This window comes from Grus americana, chromosome 11 (assembly GCF_028858705.1).
Source record: "Grus americana isolate bGruAme1 chromosome 11, bGruAme1.mat, whole genome shotgun sequence".
NCBI classification, from domain to species: domain Eukaryota; kingdom Metazoa; phylum Chordata; class Aves; order Gruiformes; family Gruidae; genus Grus; species Grus americana.
The window spans coordinates 9592598-9608651 of NC_072862.1; the positions used below are offsets into that span (position 1 = coordinate 9592598).

The 16054-nt window shown below is 37.4% G+C and overlaps 1 protein-coding gene across 8 annotated transcripts in view; it reads left to right on the forward strand.

Annotated features, from left to right (window-relative positions):
• FHIT (fragile histidine triad diadenosine triphosphatase) overlaps window positions 1-16054 on the forward strand; it is a 674280-nt gene that overhangs the window by 167158 nt on the left and 491068 nt on the right. Inside the window, exon 1 of one of the 8 annotated variants that reach the window (XM_054838557.1) lies at window positions 2020-2045. The exons of 6 other annotated variants lie outside the window; for them this stretch is intronic. The gene's annotated coding sequence lies outside the window, so the exon portion shown is untranslated. Of the gene's footprint in view, window positions 1-2019; window positions 2046-6213; window positions 6253-16054 lie in introns of those variants that run through there. One more of the 8 variants, XM_054838549.1, reaches the window with a different exon arrangement.

A 16054-nucleotide genomic window follows, 5' to 3' on the forward strand; every position in this document is an offset into this window, starting at 1 on the left:
ATCTTGACAGCAGACTACAGTAAATGGCATAGATGGCATAACATTTCACTGAACATCTGTCAGTGTTTTAAGGGAGTGGATACTTCTATGCCAAATGGGTAAAACCTTTTTGTCTCATCTTAATTAATAATAGCATATTTCTTTCTTACCAACTTGAATGAGAAATTCTGAAAGCTGGCTTTCCTTTATTGAAGGTTTTATGCTTGTTTTAGGAATGCAAGGCAAATGGGTTACCTTTAGAGAATTATCAGGCGTATACTTTTTTCAAGTGATTTGAGCACACTGCGCTTTAGTGTAGAAATTCAGATGTATGGCTTAGACATTTGTGTATTTAATGATGCTATATACCATATAATGTTCTAGGTGTCATAGTGATCTAGGGGAACTGACACATACAAGCTTCCAAAGATCTTGCTATGAATTCATGTACAAAGTGTTCCAAGATAACTATTCATCTCACCTAAAGATGTCATATATTGTTTCTTTTTAGTGTGTGATCCTTATTTTTTTCAGATCTTGTCGCAAAATGCTAATTACTTAGTAGACGTCATCAAAATAACCAAGACAAAATCAACATTCTTCTTTCCAGCCACACCACTGTAAGTCTTGCATAGCCTCACAGATTATTTTTCCTTCTCAGAAAAGATAATTAGACACTGGTTTAAGCTTACATGATGTGAAAACACTTCAAAGATGTGATTATCAGATTTCTGTGAAATCTCAGTTTGTTTACAGTTGCTGATGCATAGAATGTAGGTGAAGATTAATGGAGAACCAGACTGGCAAGAATCAGAAGTGTCTAGCATTCTGTTACCAGCACTGCTGCCTGCCGTGTTGCTCTCACAGAAGATACAGCAGGCACATCGAACAAGCAGAACAGTTAAAAATACATAAACATGTAAAAAAAAAAAATTACTGTGTTTTTTTATAGAGAGCAAAATCATGAGGTTCCAATTTTAGACTTTCTACTTCTGCACTTGTATCTGAAGAGCTTCAGCTGTTCTGAGACTGGTTTTGGTTTCCTTTAGTTTTGAGATGGATTGGAGCTCCTCCCTAAGGAAGCCCTTCAGATCTGCTTCAGGAGATATTCTGAGTTGATTTCCTGGCCTGTTGGCTTCAGAGAGCCAGTTCAGGTAGAAGACTTAAAGTAGCTACCACTTCTTACCTACCTGTTCTCCTGGTTCATTAGTTCGCTTACGTGAACTGTAGGATCTACATTTCCCCTTTGTTCAATGTGACTGCAAAGTATCTTTAGCGTAAGAGTGAAGTAGTGCTTTAGCAGTGTTGCTGTTACTTATGATAGTATTAAAGCTTCTATATTAAAAAAAAAAAGCAGGCAATTTGAACTATTTACAGTATCTTGTGTAGAATTTAGTTACTAAAGAACAGCCGTTACTTTAACCTGCAGCATTTCATTAGCAATTTCTATTAAAAAATAAATGAACTACTTTAATCCAATTTCCCCTGCCTCTTCTCTGCCAGGATGAGCATCTTCTCCCATCTTATCTTTGCTTATCATATGATCTCTGGTTTTATGCATCTGTGGGATGACACATGTGATGGGTGTGCAAGGAGTTCAGAGTTATAGCCAGGCTTTAAGCTTTTTTGACTAAATATCATACTTTCAAACACTTCTTTCTTTGTAAATTATTTTTCAAACTACAAATAATAGCAATAAAAAGGTTCATTAAATAGTTTGAAAATGTGTAATACCAAATCATGCTGATTTGCTACCCACAGGATGTCATTTTCATCTAAAACTAGCTAGGAGTCTTGAGTAAATTACAAATTTTTCTTCTGTATTTTAATTAATATGAGCCATGTTTAATGTGTCTCACCATGGCTTTACCAGCAACCTGATTTCTTTTTCTTTTTAAATGACCCCTTTTATACACTGTGCTATTGGTGAAGGAGCTCAGTCCTTTACAGGATGTGGAACAAGGAACAAACTTTCAGTGTTCCTGTTTTAATTCTCTTGCTCACAAGCAACATAGACTTCTGAAATATTTTGGTAGTTTGTCATGTGTTGATCCTTGGTTTGTAAGGTAAGAAAATTCTCGTTTCTCAGCTGGGGGGATAGGCCACACTACAAAGGAACAAGTGTGTTACAAGTGAGACCCAGAGTAAGGACCTAATGAGCAAGCGTGGCCAGTTGTGTGCTGCCTGTGTGCAGAGCTGGTGAGATGTATCTGCTCCTTGCTGCCGGAGTGGGATTGCTGGGGGATACATGGAGTGGAAATAACCAGGTGAAGATCAAGTAGCTTGGAAGGGTGACTGTAGAGCTGGCCACTGCTGCGGCCTGTTGTGAGGAAGAGCGGTGGCTTTGGCTGACGTGTAGGGAAAGGGCATGAGGAGTTATAACCCCTTCCACGCACTGAGAAACAAGCCAGGAACCTCTGGTCTGTGCAGAGGATGGATGTGGCAACCAGTGGGGAACGATGGCACTTCTGGGTTGGGGGAGGAAAATGTGTTTCTGAAGGTTCCTGAAAGCTAAATCCTGTTTTCAAGGGCTGTCCATGTATATCATTTATATCTTAAACAACTGTCAAGATCAGACCATTGACATGACTCTTAAGACAGATTTGGAAAAATCTCCCCCCTTTTTTTTTTTGGTGGTTCTTTTTTCTTTAATTTTCTTACGGCAAATTTGTCTGACTTATTAAAAGGAAAACTGGTTCTCAAGCTTATCTTGTACAGCAAGGTAAATGGACCTGGTCTTCTCTTTGACTACATGTTTACATATGGCAAAAATACATCTAAGTATTAACTTCTGCTCCAGGTGCTCAAAGTGCCAATTCAATGGTACCTTACCACTGGACGTTTCTCAATGTTTCCAAAATAGGTGAGACAGATGGTGCTAATGTAGTTCAAGTAGCTGAGTAGAATGCCTTTTCTGTGTTAAAATATTGTCTTGCTCAGTAGGTGATAATACTGCTTTTTGCTCACTGGTCTTTTTTGCTGCATATAAACTCCAACTATTGTTGCTATAATGATAAAAAAAAAATGGCCATAGTATGAGATTATTTTTCAGTGTTGTTACTTTTTCATTTAATGTACTTTTACAAATGCAAGAAGCACAATTTATACAACATTGATTCTCAGCAATGACCAGCTTAAACATCCATGCAGAGTTTGGATTCAGTTTAGATTTGTGCTTCTATTTTGTCCACAACCTGCACAAACTCCAGCAAATCTTTTTTGGATAATCTATGCAATTGAGGGATTACTTTCTTTTTCTTCTGTAAAACTTACTGTAGATTACTGTGGTGAAATATTAAAATTCAGCTTTTGATGCATCGGAGTAAAACCCTTGCCACTTCAGTAGCTGAAAAATAATTTGAATATTTGTATAGGTTTTTGCTTGTCTTTGATATTACAAATAATAATACAGATACAAATTTCTTTTTACATTGTTTACTTCCACATTAGTCTTTGTGGAGGGAGAAGATTATTTTAGGCTTTTTCGTGTTCATGGCCCTGTAAGTTCTCAAGTGTGCATTCAAGCCTGATTTTTAAAACCCTTAGGGTTGCAGGCATCAGTGTAAACATGTGTTTTCCTTTGTACGTTATATCATTCTGAAAAATAGCGATTGCTTATTTGAACTGCAATAATGTTCTGAGTTTGCAAGCTGCTGGTATGTCCCCAAGTACTAGTGAACTGGGGACATCCCTGAGTTTACCTATTTTCCTTTCCTACTCTTGACATCTGAAAGCTCCACAGACATCAGTGAACTGGTCCTCATTACACTCACAGAAAGATGGAGTGATGTGTGAAAAACTAGTCCTGAAGTCTGTGAGAGCGCAAAGTACTGAACTCAGGTAACATGAATCTCAATCTAGTGACTAGATGATAAAATTATGCTTGTTGAATAAGGTCTGGAAAGGAATTTTATCTGAGGTGTAAAATAAAGTTTCTATTTTTTTAACAATTCACTTATTTCTAAGCAATTTCAAACCTCACAGTTATTTGTAGTATTATTTGAACTTTCTTCTGTGAGAGGGGCAGTTTAGGAAGCAAAACTCTCCAGGAATGCTCTCAAAGAAAACATTTTTGTGGTGTGTCATCCGTCCCACCCCTGCTGTTTTTGGAAAAACTATATATTTATTTTTTGGCATTACATAAAAGAATTAAAAGGAGGGGAAAAAAGGGGGGGGGAGGGGAGGGAGAGAAAAAAAGAAAAAGCATGCCTAGGAGCAGTCACTGGGGAGACTATCATTTATATTTAAGATAATTGTGGAAGGTGGTAGAAGAGAGTTTTAAAAGGTTGGATGCTACTGCCTATTTTCTCAGACTTCTTGCTGACTGCTAATGACAGCTCCTTCATTGAGATTATTGGTTGTAGCTTTTGTTATGAGTTTTAAAGCTATTTGTAAGTAATGTATGAACAAACCAAATGGTAGCATAACCCTATCTGTGCTTTGTTAGCAAACAGGCTTACAGGAGTATACTGACTTTCTAAACTTACAGTGCTTAAAGGCAATCCTTAATGAAAATCTGTGCAACAAATCTTTCATACTTTTGTCTCCAAACTACACCTCTATACTCCTATGGGTGAGTTTTTTCAATGGGAAACTTTACATGAAAACAATGGGAAAGGGGTGATGTGGCAAGAATCTCCAAATTCCTTGCGTAATTTTAAAAACATAAGTTCCTTTATCGAGTTTTCACTTTACTGCAGCTTGTACCCAAACTGGAAATTCATGTAAGTTTTCGTCAGATGGTGGAGACAAGAACAACATGTGGCCTCAAAAGAATCATGATGCCACTTTGCTCTGGCAGCAATGCTGTCTTCATATGTGGACTCTTTTTTGTTTTGCTTCACATATTTCTTTCCTTCCTTTGTATATGTTTGTGTCTTTGTGGTCTCACTCATTTGTGTAATTCTATACCTTCAGTTCCTTCATGTTCTTTGTGGTTTTATTTTTGGACTGCCAGTTGACTGGTATAAAACTTAGATCTTTCCTACAGTTGAGTGAACCACTGTAAATCCTTTTTTGCAGATGTAAATTCCTGGGTATAATAATGTTGTTTGCTTCAGTTACAAATCCATTAGATTCATAAAACGTGAACTCTTCATCAGCAGTTAACCGTGTTGGCTCACAGTAGGGTGCCTTCCTGTTAGTAGGCTGGGAAGAGTCTGTTAGGATTAAATTTAGGTCTATTTTCTAAATGGTAAGTAGCTTTTTGCAGCTTGCTTATATCTTTAATTCCATGTCTCTGTTAAATGCATAGGACACAATTAGATGTGACTTGTTTTTGTTGCATTCTGAAAGGCAAACGAACTCTAAACTCCCGAGAAGATAAAAGTACTTTAGACTGGGGATGCATCTTAGAAGAACTTATTCTCAATATCTTCTTTACTGAAGATATGTGCAATCACCTGTACTGTATCATCTCCTATTTGCCTACTGCTGCACAGTTTCACTGATGTGGAAATGTCTGATGGAAAAGAAATTCAAGATTGTTGTCTTTTTACTGCATTGAAAAATACCTAGACTTTTATAAAGCTTTCAGAAAATTACTTGCAGTCCATTTAGGGAAGCTGGCTGAGCTATCAATAGATAAGTCAGGTCTTTGCTTCTCTGAGGTATCCTTGAAAGTAAAGAATGCAGAAGGCTGAATTTTTCTACTTGAATTTAACAGCTGCAGTTGTTCCAGAGTGAGCACTGAAAAAACTACTGCATATTTTTCTCCAGATCTTCTTTGCTGAAATGATAATGAGGACTGCTGAGGGCATTTATTTTTGTTAGTATAAAATGATAATTCTACTTTGAAGGTAACACAGTGTTTTAGGAACCACTTTTTGATCTGAGCTTTCCTTCGTTACTCCGCCAGAAAAAAATAACAATATTTTCAGCTTTTGAGACTTAAGGATAAATTAGATCTTGCCTTTCTACTTTTATGATTAGTAATTGGGTCCTGTGTTCCCTGTGGCCCTGGGAGGGACAGGAGCATTTTAAACTTTGGGTCTGCAAGTTGTGTGTGGATCCAGTGGTTAACCTCACAGTGGGGAAGGAAATGTGTGTACAAGTAGGTGTTCATGTAGGGCCTATATCTTACATATTGTGCCTCCTTCCTACTAGAAGGTTCGTTATCCAAACTTGAGCCTTGTGTTGTGAGAAAGGGAACCTTGAGGTTTTTGTGCTGCATTTAACACTTGCATATGTTATTTCTCCTTTCTAAGTATGAAAGGCATAAATGAATAGCTGAGTGCCAGGTGAGGCTTTCAAATGAATTCAGACTTATCCCAGGTAGGTTGTATGTCCATCTCTTAAGCTCCATGGATTAAGCTTTGCACTCTGGGAAACCATAGAAGATTAAAGCTTTGGCCCAGACTTCAGTTTTAGCAGGGCATGGTGAAGGCTGTTTTACCTAAGTGCTGCATTCTTATTTCAAGTAGTTCTCCAGATACTGTTCTGGGTAAAAGATGAGTGAGACTTGTGTAGAGGTTGTGTGGTGGTTTTTTTTTTAATTTCTGGGTTTATCTGGAAAAAAATAATCTCTTTGAGTTTAGCTTGAGATATCCCTCCAAAAGGGCCAAGCAGGGGTTGTATGGTATGAATTATGTATTTCCATAAAGTTTTTGTCTTTGGTGAGACAAAGGCTAAATATGTTTCAAGTTGCTCAGAGAGCTCTTGTGTTTGGACCACTTGATTGTCTTAACTGGGAAAGTACAACTCTGTGGTGACAGGTCTGAGATTTGCAAAACTCTGTAGAAGATCCTAGAACAGGTAGTAGAAGAACAAAGAATGGGAATGAAGTATATTGACCCCCGATTCTGCTAGGAAGGCGCCTATCTAGACACTGTCAATCAGTGTAGATTTAATTCTGATCAAGGTACAAAAACACTGTTTAGAGGAAATAAACCGGGAAGCCTTTAATCTGAAAAACAGCTCTTCCTAAAATGGACAGTTTAAAAAAAAGCTAACAACATAGTGTCTAGCGTTCAAATGGTCTACAGGCTTTATTTTCAGTTGAGATGAAGTAGAAGTTTTAAGAGGGGCTGCATAACTTTCTGTTGTATTGTACTATCTGCTACCATAAATTCTGGAATCCTATACAGATGTGTAATGAAATCAACCCCAGTTGAAGTTCACTAAAATGCTTAGTAATTACTTTCAGCTGTTCACTTATTTCTCCAGTCTCTTCCCTAGCTTTATTTTTACTTATAAACTTATGTGACTTACGTTCAGTAAGCTTTTTCCTCTTCTTCTAAGTTCCAGTTCTAATTCTGGTATTCCTCTAGTTTGCTTCATTAGCTTTTTGGCTGCTAGTTTCCTTTTTTCCTGGTCCAATGTTATTTCCTGTTCTGTACATGGTCTGAATTTTATTAGATTTTTGTGCCTTCATTAGACCCTAGGTTCTTCTCATGAGTGATGTCTCATTGGCTATTATGGTATTTACTGGGCTGATGGCTTTTTAAAGGCTCTAGATTTCAGTAATGCACAGAGACCTCTTTGATGTAGAGGTGCTACAAAGTATTTTGCCTTTCCCTCTCACCCAAACCCAATAGTGAGGTGGGTAAAACGTGAAAGTGGGTCTGTAAGCAGCAAAAACGTCCCCAAGGCTTTTGCAGAATTCCAGAAAAAAGGTAGGATCTTTGTAGTGGAAAATGATTAAAGATTTGGACTATTCCTCTAAACTGAATCTCTTGGAGCGAATGGGATGGCATGAGGGATGGAATGTAGCAGCTGTAATATTTCACGTATCACCGATTTCTCAAGTACAGTCCTGAAAATGGTGTGCTTAACCTGCTTTGCAGTTTGTAATGTTAAATTAACCAATCAACACTGACATTAAAATTTGTGTACGTGTTTCTTGTTGGTAGGAAAAGAAAGGATCAGGGATATAATAAAAGTTGACACTACTCTGCCTTTTTGCTCTAGAAGGTGTCCTTCAACTGTAGGGTTACTTCCATGAATGTGGAGAAATCTGATGGTATCTTTTTGTGCTCTGCTGTTGGACCTTTTACTCATGTTTGTTCTCGTATTTTTGCTGGTTTTCATTCTTTGCTTTTGTGTCCTCCCCTGCTCTCCTTCCTGCTGTTTATTTCCTAGCTGTAAAATATTTAATGATTCTTAAAGTTCAGGGCAACTTTGATTGACATAGTCAATGCAGAGTGCTAACAAAGTTCAGAGGAATTTGGGAATGGTAAAGAAAAGACTGTCTGGGTGAACAGTTTTCTGTTACAGTTGATGGCATTCCCACTGAGAAAATAATTTGAAAGACTGTTAACTCATTTTAGATATTAGAATTAATCGGGTGGTTTGGAACATCTCTGGTATTGGAAGTATGGGAGAGGAGGGGTGTTCTGCATCAGTTTCTTCTTCTCTGTCTGTATAAAGATAATGTAAGCTGTTTCTTCTGGGTTTGTGGTCAGTGGGAGAAGATGATAATATGCCCTTCACCTGGCAGCCCTCAGAGTACAGATATCATTCAATGTTTTTGATGATTATTTCAGTGTCTATTCCCTCATGTTTGTGCTTTTTTAAGTATGAGTGAAAGTAACATGGACTTTGAGAAATAACACTGATTATTTAAAGAATCACTCATGATAAAATATCTCTTTCTGGGAATTTGTGTTCCAGTAGATTAGCATTATTGATCATTCTCTCCTCACGTACTCTACAGATGATTTTAGAAATCTGAAGCTATTATTCTTTTCTTGCCTGATGTAATTACCAGTACAAGGAATAATGTAATTAGAAGACAACAAGGATGCATTCTAATTGTTCTAATAAATTATGTTAATGCTTTATGCTTGCAGTCAGGTTCAGTAAAAAATCATTTGACAAAGTGACAGCTTGTCTTACAGTGCTGGCAATATAACTTCAGTTTTCTCTGACTGAAGCTTACTGATAGTAGACTTGAAACCTTGTATTAGAGGGTTTGAGCTCTTCAGGTGCATTGCAAATTCTTAAAAATCTTTTCCCATCTAGTATTGGTAATGCCAGTAAACTGTTCTGTGTTTAGTTGTCGGGGAAATCAGGCGACTTGCTGACTTATCCTATGCAGCTCTTAGAGCAGTAGGACAAGAATTCAGACAACTTCTGAAAGATGTAGTACTAACATATTTAATGCCAGCCTAGCCTACCCACTGAGTCTTTTCCAAGATATGGAACTGCACCTCTAACAAAGTGCCCTTGGATAGTGCGCAGGTGTTTAATCTCTGTTTTGCTGTTTCTCATCCTTTTCATGGATTAAAGCCATTCTAGTCTGCTCTGCAGGGCTGTAGAGCTGAATCTCTGTAACAGCCACATGCATGCTTCTGGTGCCTATGGGAAACTGTGAGCACCCCTCCTTCTGCCTACCAGTTGGGATGGCGTTACTGAACACGAGTGTACATTGCAATGTGAGGATAAGAAAGTGCCTACAGAGCTGCCAGGCTGTAGGTAATTAAGCCAGGACTGAGCTCTTAAAATTAATGAGGTCATGCTTATGGCAACATGAGAATCACCAATATACATTAAACCCACATGAAACAGAGCAACTGATAGTGGGGATGGGGTTGGGGAAAAAAGATGTCAAATAGATTTTAAGTATATTTTATTCAACTCCTCATATTAGAAATGTCTCTTGCCTGCACACTACCTTGTCATCTGTCTGACAATGTTTTCAATTTATTTCCTTTTGCTGACAAAATATTTCTGGCCACTTAAATCTAATTGGTGTTCTCTCTTTCTCCAGAAAGAGATGGAGTACTTGGTTTGCACTAAACTGATCTCTGCATTCACTCTTAATTAGATGAAGTACTGAAGGTGGCACTGCTTTTTTGTAGTATTATTATGTCTCTAGGTCAGAGACGAGTGCCTGCATGATCTATGATTAGTAGCATTAATGGGCTATTTTACTTCTAATTGTTGGCAACAAAGGGTAACAAGAACTCAGACTATTAATAAGTGCTTTATGATATAATTTAGAAACCTTTTCCCTAGACTTCACTCATGCTCTTCTATTATTATTTTTTTTAAATGGAACACAAGGTACGGATAGAATTATTTAAGCCATGCCTGAGCTGCTTATGCTTAGTAAATATGCAATAAATAGTTTAGAGTTAGGTGCTGCCAACCTAAGGTTTGGATTGCCTTTACTGGGTTTGTGCGAAATTGAGGGAGATAGAGAAAGGATTTGTGAGGCTGATCAGTAGACAGAATTCAAGGAGACTTTAAGACTGTTTAACTTCTGTCTAAACACTCTACGTTCAAACTTCAGACTTTACAGTTGGAAGGCCTGCCCTGACTAATCAACAAAACATTTCTTTAAACAGACTTTGAGAAGTTAGAATGATGGTAATGTGCTGAAAGTTTGAATGACAGTGTATCAAAGTAGAAATTGTAGTTATCCTATACCAGGTTAGTTCCATGCATTAGCTATGAGACATTGTTACATATAGGGGGATGGAAAAGGGATGGAATTTAAATATATAAGTAAAAACAGTATTGGTAAAAGATACATCCATCCTTCTGCTGGCTAGATGAAATTGCACTGGGTTACTGTCTGTCTCTATAAGCTGTGCGGCATCCTGCTAGTAAGAGTCTTTCTAACTGTGTGTATGAAGAAATACCTTGCCCTTCATTTGCTTAATCTAAAATTCAAATGCTCATTGCAGTGTGCAACTGCATTAGGAGTACTTAGACAAATTAAATGACTCAGTATGGTAGCTCTGAAGAATCTAATTTCCATGTGGGGAATCATTTTTATCATCTGGCAAAAAGACAAAACATGAATTTTACATTGGCTGCTTTTTTGGTAACATTTATGTTGTGTGGGGTTTGCTTTATTGTTATTCCAAACTCAAGGCATGGACCTGTTATTTAGCTCATAAATGCTTACAGATTTTTAATGGACATACAGATATTAATCTGTCTACTCTGTTCTGAACTTCTCCTTTGCATACAGGTTACTGTGAGCTTTGCTGGAATGATTCTTGTATCAATGCAGTTTTGAACCACGATTTTATTTGTTATTTGTACCTAACTGCCTCTCTAGTGCCATTATGGCTTGTATGCATGTACAGCATTTAAAAATATAGATGTGGTGGATATGGTACCTAGAACATACCTGTGGTGTATTCAGTTTGTCGCTAACCTTTTTGTCATCATCTTCTGTTGCTATAACTATTTATAAAAAAGAATAATTTATCTATTGAAAAGTTTTAGTCTATTTCCAATAATGAAGCAGACCTGTGATAACCTTTACTAATATTTGTTCTGAAGTACTGAAAAGTCACAAACTGAAGAAGAAAATGGTGTCTAGGTTGCATATTCACCTATTATTAACTAGTATTGACTAGTCGAGTTGGGTGAAGTTGCTTCTAGGATTGAAGCAAATTCTGTGTATGGCTGCCAGTAGGTCACTGCCTCAGGCTCCTTAGGTCGATGAACGTAGGTTGTAACAATGGTTCTGAAGGAAAGCTGCAGAGAGCTGCTCGTAGAACGACTTTCTTGTTTGTTCATATTTTCTACCTAACCTTGAGAACCTTAGGTGTCATTCTTTTATTGCATTCTTTTTGGACAAAGCTGGGCTGCTTTGAAGTTAACAGAAGCTTTGCCACTGCTTCTAGGAGATCTGCAATTCATTGCTGTGCATGGTTTAGTTCATGAGTTTAGATTGTAGAACACTAGGTTTTCAGGTGTAGTTTTTTTTTTCCCCTTCAATTATAAGGGGACTAAGGGAAAAAATAGCTGAACTAACTATGCATAAGGCAGCTATCAATCTGAAGTTTTTTGCAGGGAGGTGATCAATGCTACCACATGCTGCCAACAACCTGTTGTAAATCCTTTATAGGCTCTTAGAAAGCTAGTGCATAATTGACCTTTGATTGAAATTATTCTCTTAACCAGAGAAGAAACCTCCTTAGATAAGCATGAAAAATATAATGGACGTTTCTGGATGCTTCTTTCCTGAACATTTTATGGCTTTATCCCAGTGAAATTGAAAAGCATCAGAGCAGCAGCAGCCTGCTCTGGGAGGGAACTGGCTGATGAGTGTATTAGAGACCTTGGGGTTTCGGTACAGACTTAGATTTTACATACAGGCCAAAAGTGTGCTTGCTACTTTACAGTTTGTAGCAAAATACGGTCTGAAATCTCTGGTGTAGCCAAGACATGCCCTTAGCTGAAGAAAGGCTTATTCAGGGGAGAAAAAAGCAAGAAAGTAAAAATCTATTAGGTAGTTCCAGGAATGGGATTAGAGTAGTGGACGTGGGACCACATGCTGACGTAAGCTATGTGTCTGTGAGGTTATCAACTCAAGTTGTTAACTGTACACTTCAGTTGTAGCCTTTGGGCAAACTTGTTGAAACATAAAGGCTTTGCTGAGCTTAGCCTGGTTCCTTTTAGTTGATTTTAATTTCAGTTTCTCTTCTGGTGAATGCAAACCATCAGCACATTCAGGTGGCTTTATACATGGCTCTGGACTCACTGGAAACCATCCTAAGTACAGGAGAAAGTGATTTGTTTAAGCTTTTGCCTTATTTGGCCAGGATTCTGAGCATTAGTCATCTTTAAAATTCATGTTTCTGCTAGCTGAGGTATAGCAGGTACTTATTTATCTTAGCTAGACTCAGCAGGACTCGTGGGAGCTATAGGTTCAAAGTTCAGCCTACAAAGTTGCGAGTGGGAAGCTGTTTCCTGCATTGACTGTGTATGCTCAGGGATGTATTGTGTGTGGGTGTTTTGGTGGTGGTACTTTTTGTCTCTTTCTAAAAAAGGTGTAGAAAGATGGTGAGAGAATAGGTAGAGGAACTATTTTAAAGAGGGTGGATGGAATTCCAGACCTTTCACATGAGAAGCAAGGCATGCCCCCAAAACTGGGGGAAGATGAAAATGGGGCATGGATATGTCTCAAGATTATGAATCGTGTGTTTTATTTTTCATGGTTTTACTATGTTCCCTGGCTATTGGGCTTGCAGCAAATGTGGAGATACAAGTATGTATGTCTCAGTTATCTGTCTACTTTTTGGAGAAAACATTCTTCCCCAAGTACAGGCTCCTTGTAAATGCAGTGGTTTGATATCCTGCCTATTAGGAAAATAATGGTCTGGGAAGTGCAAGCTAACTCCTGCCTTGCTATAAACAAGAGGAAAGCTGATTGTTTTCACAGGCCAAGCTTTATATGATTCTCACAAATGAATACTATAAATTCAGTGGGCTTTTTTATGTTGTTGGCTTTTCTTCGCAGAAACTTTTGAAATGCAAGAATTTTAGATGAAAATGTAAAATAGCTGTGCCATGATCAAGGCAAGGATCAGACCAGTTCACTATCCTTCTAATTTGTGGTGACAGGTTTTGTGAGTTTGCTGTGTTCTTGTTGAGTATATATGCACTATTCAGCACCAGCCAAGTACCTTAAACAATGTACTGTTGAATATTGCAACAACTCCCAAATTTGTCTTCAACAATTTTCAAGATATTTTTATCTTCCCCATTAAATATTTTTTTAAAAAAAATTCCAGGGAAAAATGGTAATACTGGAAAAACTGTTAACACAGACAACAGGTTTTTTGCTTTTGTTCTGCAGACATCTCTGAATCTTGGGTGTAGATGTTCTGGACACAGACTGTCTTCCAAAACTTATGTGTTTTGATATTCCCATCCTTTTGACATTCCCTAAAGACTGTTCCAAAAGTTCTTGTGTTTTTGTCAAGAATCAGAATTTTAGGATGGTTTCATAGTGACCATGTAGTCATTTTTTTATAAAAAGACCTGTCTTGAAGCATGATAATAAACTATTATGAGGTTCTTCCAAATGGTTTTGAAATTTCTGTAACTCCCAGCTTTCTTAAATTTTACCCAGATGTCTGATAAACACAACATTTCAAGCAGTATACTAGACTTGGCAGACACTAAATTCAGCAGAATGTAAATTACGTTCAATGTGTTTATATACCCTCTTGGTATTTTTCTCCTTCCGTAGACTCAGCACACTTTGCTACCCCAGTGAGTCCCATTTACTAGTAGTCTGGAATTCAACTGCATGAGACAGTGTTTAAAAAATCTTAAGCAGCTCACTAGAAACTTTTGATATTACAAAAATTGTTGTACTTGATTTCTTTATTATTTTCTCACTTGATTGTGTATTATAGTTGTTTTTTTAAATGTTGCCAAACTGTGGCAGTAGCTGTTAAAGTGTCCATCCTAAAGTCTGCTCTAGTCGTAGGTGCTCTTAAATTACCTTTATTAGCAACTACCAGTTTAAGGCTTGTGCATAAGGATTTTAAAAATTCAAGAATTTCAGTTTTCAAACAACTATTCTGTGTTTTCAACTTGGTGTGAGCTCATCTCACTTCCACACGGTGGTAGAAACTTTACTAATATTTGAATTTCTCAATGTGTTTTCATTTTCAACATTTAGATATCATAGGTTTGACAAGCTACATTCTCATAAATTGAATTACTGGAGAACTGAGTAATCAAGCTGCAAACCAGGACCCACTTTGAGACCTGCCTTACAGATCTACAGGGAAAAAGTTCTCTGATCTAGAGACTTTAAGGCCTCTAAGTGGAAGGCTGGAAACAATCAGTATGGACAAATGGGTGGGAGTAAGGGAGCACAGAAATAAGGTGTTGGTCAGCACACTGGGCAGTCATCTTAAATGCCCAAATGCTTATCTGCTGCTAAGGTGTTGTAGGTATAACATATAGGCAAAATAACTTACAAGATACTGAAGAGGGGTTTTTTTGGGTTTTGGTGTTGTGGGGGGGTTTTTTTGTTTGTTTCAGGGTATTTTTGTGGGGTTTTTTGTTGGTTTTTGTTTTGGTTTGGTTTTTTAGAGCTATTAAGGAGCTCTCATCCCTGAATTGCAGTGTATTGCTTGGATACTCTGCAGCTAATTCTCTCCTTTAATGACTTGTGGACACCACCTGAACAGAAATGAAGGTTAGATCCTGTCTGACTAGCTTAACTAATACAGACCCATTAGCTGTCACAGGTGTCTATGATTAGCCTTCAGTTTAGCAATTAGAGAAAAATGTTAAATACTCCCATTTGACTTTACAGAGTAAAAGCAATTTCAAGTATTGTCTGCTTGCTAGTGTTTCATTAGAAGAATCTAGTTTTGCATATCTTCATAAAAAAGCAAACTCTGTGACTAACAGAATGAGAAAAGCGTACAGTAAAGCTGCCTCTGTAAGTAATCTTTGGATTTTTATTTTCTCAGAGCAAGCTACAATTGTGAGCCTTTTCTCAGGAATGAAACACTGAAAGATCTCCGTGGCTAAATTTAAACCTTCTAGCTGACATATTTGCTGTGCATATAGGTGATGGACTGAATAAATGTCCTAGATAGATTTGATAAGTTATGTTTGCTCCCTCCTCACAGGAATATCTGACTGGGGTGGGGAGAAGGTTATGTTGTAGGTACTGGCAGTATTTCAGTAGAGATTTTTGATGCAAGCTGTAGTATTAAATCAGTGACAAGTTCAAAAGACTGAAATTCATTATGAAATACTTCATAAATCAGTTAAAAAAAATCATCTGTGGCAGGTATCATGAGAGGCTTTCAGGATAGCTTTTAGCCTTTAGGCTCCTGTCTCATACTTCTGTACATGTTTCTCAGTGTTGTGGAACTGTATTCATTCTTGCTGGGACTTAATAAAATAGGATGCACCAATGTCAGTATTAATGAAAATCTGTCCACATTGAAATTCAGATATTCCAGATATGGAATATAACTTACTATAAATCACTGGCAGGAGTATAAATCTTAATGTTATGGATGTGTCCAAGGATGAAAATAGAGATGTTAATTTTAAAAATCTACAATACTTCAAACAAACAAATCCTTCTTGTTACAGCATTTTTTAAAATGATGGAATATGATTAGTCCCATTATGTGGACATGCTTATGTAACAGCTTATAAATATATATGAAACACTTCCCAGAGAAGACACAGTCTTTATTCCAGTGGTCTTAGCAACTTGCTGAGACGATAAATTTAGGGAAAAAACCCATACTCCCTAATAAATGAATGTCTCCTCTCTTCAACATTTTAAATGCCAAATCCATCTAAAAACTTCCTGATAGATATTAAAAATTGTAGTTTCTGCTTT